The following is a 4429-nucleotide window of genomic DNA, read 5'->3' on the forward strand; positions in this document are numbered from 1 at the left end:
CTCCAATCCCTCAGTGAGGGGTGGCAGAAAGCCAACCATTTGGAATCTGCCTCCTCCCCTCCTCCCTCCTCCTGGCTGACTGGGCTGCTTGGGGAGACTGCCCAGGGCTGGGGCCACGCTGACTCACCAGCCTTAATCAGATGGTGGGAAAGAGCCTCCTTTACCGCCACCACCCCACTTCCCCCAGGCCCCACCTCCTGGCGGCTGTAAGCAGGCTGGGAGATCTGGTGAGAGTGACATGTCTGGGGCCCATGCCAGGGCTGGGTTGCTGGCTGCTGACGCCAGTGAGGGATGGGGGTGGGAGCAGGTCCCCCAGAAAACCTCAGCTTAGGCCCAGGGAGGGGAAGGGAGACAAAGAAAGAGACAAGTCACAGAGACCCTAATTTTTCTGTTCCCTACCCCATCCCCAAACTCCATGCCCTCTCAACTCTGGATTGGGAGAGCCACACTACTCTACACATAGACTCTAGCCACCTCAGTTTTCCCTCTCTCATTATTCTCCACCCCCTGAACCTAGAAATCATTCAGCCCTAGTACCAATTCTAGCCCAAGTTTCCTGGAGCAAATCACTTCCTTCCTTCATTCACCCATCTGTAAAATAGGAGGAATCCTGGCCCTGCTTCCCCCACAACAGGGGTGGGCATAGGGAATCAGAAGAGCTGGGGGACAGGAAAATATTTTGAAAAGGACAAAGCTTTGTTCCATGGGGAAGCAGACTCCATCCTTCTCTCTAAGTCTCTTGTTTTCTAGTTTGTCAAAATGAGAAAAATAGCAGCATGAAGCTGGGGAAAAGAAAGCCACTCTCCTGTCTGTCTTGGAGTCAGGAAGAGCGGACCTTGTCTCATTTCTGACAGAAAAAAATGACTTTGTTCCTGAGCTAGTTACTTAACCTCTTAGTGCCCCTAGGCAATTTTCTCAGGCTATAAATTTCAGAACAGTAAAAAGAAGTTCCTCACTGGGAGCAGTGGAGTCACAAATCTAGACAAAAAAATGGCCACACTTACCTACTCCAGACTATCATGAGAAACTTCAAGCACTGTAGAAATGTATTATTGTTAATTATGATTATCAGTATTATGAATTATCATCAAAATTAGCTGTGTGGTTTTGGGAAAGTAATTTTATGTCTGTGAATGTCATTTTCTTCATCTGTAGAGTAGTAGTAATAATATACTATGTACCACACAGGGTTGTTGTGAGGTTGTAACATCTGTAATGTTAATGGAATATGAAGATCTTCCCTGTCCATTCATAGGCCTATGTGACCATATAATGTCCCTCTTTCCCTTGGAGCAAGAGCTGTATTCCCAGGTCTAAAGGTACACAGGTATTTTAATCACAGCTGTGATACATTCTGAGTTAATAGAGCCTACTGGGGTAGGAACTTGCCTAAGGAGGAGCTTGCCAAGGGAAGTTTGCTTATATAAGAGAGGCGTGCTTGTAGGAAGGTTTTCACACTTATTAGTACTAATTAGGCACTGAGTCAGGTGGGTTGTAATGCCTTCTGGCTCTAGCCTATTAGTTGAAAACTATATATACTGTGAGGTTGGTATTTTATTTTGGGGGCTGGCTCATGAGAATTCCCTGAACAGGACTCTGATTAGCCATTTGTTAAGAGTGCCATTGCCACCCCCCACCCCTGCCATGTTGGTGCTCTTGTAGTCTAATGGTGTATGTAGGTGATTGTATTACTTTGTTCAGACAGCGGGAGCCCTGTCTGTTGATTCTCTACTAATTTCTCTGCTTGGATTTTCTATACTCACTTTCTACTTATCTATTATTGAAGTAAGATTATTGACCCCTTTAAAGTTGTTTTTCCTTTAGAAAAGAAGATCAAAGAACCTGTACTAGCAGCCCTCCTGTGTGCTGGTGTTATTAGTCTTACACCTCCAAGCAGCTTCAAGTTGCATTAACGTTACACCATCCTACACCATCCACGTAAGGTAGGTGGAGTAGCAGCCCAGGGTCATGCTTCATGTAAGCCAGGAAAGATGTGACTCTTGGTTGGCTGGTATGGTTGGAGCATAGAGCTGTTTACCTGTGGAAGGGGCAGGCACGGCAGAGGCTTTGAGAGAGAACCTCTAGGTAGGTGGTCCAGAGCAAGAGAGAGTCAGACAAAGGAGATGTGAACTTTTGAATAGCTACTGGGAGAACCAGCCCCATTATGATCCTTGACTGTCTGAGGGCTTATCACTCTGAGACTGCTGAAAATGCAAGTCCCTTGGGTGACATCATTCTCTTTCTCCTGGTTTGAGCTAAGATTTTATCTGACTTCCAGTTGAAGAGTTTATTTGCTTGTGTGTTCTTTGGTATCTTTTAACCTTTAGAATTTCTTCAATTTCAGTTTGCTGTTTTGTTTGAATAAGTGAGTTTACTTACTATTTGCTAATCACGATGGATTTTTGTGTGACCAGCATTTGGTGGGAAGGAGCTAAACTGGGAGTACAAGCCAAGGAAGGGCTACCTATCCCCTTGAGAGCCATCAGGGTGAGTTTTCCTTCTGACCTTGGAATCATATATCTAAACTAAAGATGTTTAAGGGATGGTGGATACATATAATTCTAGTCTAATACTGTTCTTCAACACTGGAAGAGATAACATAGTCTTGGCTTGATCCTGGATCTCTCTTCCCTTCCCTACAACCTCCAGCTAGGCTGCTGGTGTTACCAGCATGGCCCTTCTCCTATTCTCTGCAGAGGTGGATCATATCTAGCTATGTAACACACATACACACATGCATACTTATATATGTACACAAATCTACATACACATACACATGTGTGTGTATATGTACACACATATAAATATATTTAAATAGCCCCACAATACATCTTACATACTATAAGCATGTGGGCTAATATTATCATTATTGTTACCTAAATGGGCACAGCACATAGCTTACACAGGATGGGGATGACATAATCTTAGAGATCTATGGAGGAACTCTCCAAGAAGGAAATGGGTCATATTTCTGAGAAAAATTGAGAAAGAAATTATTTTGGGGGTCCTTTCCTGAGAGGTAGGGAGGACAGATCATAGAATCAGATTTAGAGTTGGAGAGGCCTTAGAAATCATCTCACTCCCTCTTTATACAAATGAAGATTACCGAAGTAAATCACTTAAATCTTCATGAGCCTCAATTTCCCCATCTGTAAAATGAAGGGATTGTATTAGATGATTTCTGAGGTCATTCCTATCTTTATGGATCTATGATCTGTGAGGCCTAGAGAGCTTAAGTGACTTTTCTAATAATGCAGGCAGAAAGTAGCAGAACTAAACCTAGATCCTCCATCATCATATCTAATACTATTTGTGTTATGCCCCACTGTCTTACAGGAAAGGGCTCAGAGAGGGCATCCTTCCCTCTGGTTGGACCCCAAGGACTGAACATGGGGCCTTTGCTTACCAGAAGACTGCACCACTCCCTGGCAGAGCTGGATGCCCCACCCCATTAGCTCACTAGCACTGGCTGGACCATCGTATTTTCCCTCTGTGCAGACCCAAGGCGGATCTCCCCACCCCAGCCTCCCCAAATGACTCATCCCACCCTCTCTGGGTGGCAACTCAGCCTGGGTGGGGGAATAAATAGGACTAGGGCAAGAGGAAGTGGTGGAGATGATCCAAATGGCAGGTGGAATAAAAGGCTGAATGGGAGGCCAGGGAACTCCTGGGAGCTTTAAAGTTTCCTTTATCCCTGGGGAAAATTCTCTGACCACCCACTGTGATTGTGAACTAAATCTCCCTCGTTCTGCAAACCTTGTTAGCCGGGCTTTCTCTTAAAGTCAGAAAAGCTGGGAGCTGCTTCCCATGCCCATAAGTTTCCTATTATTCCCCCCTACTGCACCTGTCTTCACAGTCAGCTCTACTCTCTGAGCCTGTGATCTTCCCTAACTCACTTCCCCTTTCTGAGACTATTTCATCATCCATCAAATGATCACACCTGCCCTACCTTTTCTGCTGGGCCTAAGCCTGTTGATAAGTCCTCCTCTTCAGCCTAGGAAGCTCTGCTTTTGAACCAGGAAGCAGAGGGTAGAAAGAAGGCCCTCTTTCTACAATGGAAACAGCTCTAGGCTGTGGAGTCAGACAACCCGGATTCCTCAGCAGAGCAGGGTAGGGACAAATCCCTATCTCTTCATGAGCTTCCATTTCCCCCCATTTGTAAACTCTTGTGTGTGTATGGGGTGACAGGAAGAGGGGAACTACGTAGTCTCTAACATTGTAGGATAAGAGAAGGGTCATGTTCGAGGGACAGACCACTGGGACTGGGAGCTGATGTGATTTAGAGAGCAGGGAAAACTACTCCCCAGGTCCTTTCATCGTCTGACAGAGGGGTAGGGGGGAACTATGTCCCTCTTCCTCCCTCCCCTCCCCTCCCCAAATTCAGACTGATGCTGTTCAACCTGTACATTTATTTACATGAAAGCCAGCG

At 45.5% G+C, this 4429-nt stretch overlaps 1 long non-coding RNA gene across 2 annotated transcripts; it reads left to right on the plus strand.

Annotated features, from left to right (window-relative positions):
• Positions 1-262: 262 nt before the first annotated feature.
• Positions 263-3755, plus strand: LOC140518996 (uncharacterized). Of its 2 annotated transcripts, none has more exons than XR_011972066.1 (3): positions 263-1943; positions 2345-2487; positions 3337-3755. It is a non-coding gene; the product is annotated as an uncharacterized lncRNA (long non-coding RNA). The 2 variants fall into 2 exon arrangements; XR_011972065.1 differs by having other exon boundaries at positions 265-1943; positions 2415-2487.
• Positions 3756-4429: the final 674 nt, after the last annotated feature.

The sequence above is a fragment of the Notamacropus eugenii genome, chromosome 1, assembly GCF_028372415.1.
Source record: "Notamacropus eugenii isolate mMacEug1 chromosome 1, mMacEug1.pri_v2, whole genome shotgun sequence".
NCBI classification, from domain to species: Eukaryota; Metazoa; Chordata; class Mammalia; order Diprotodontia; family Macropodidae; genus Notamacropus; species Notamacropus eugenii.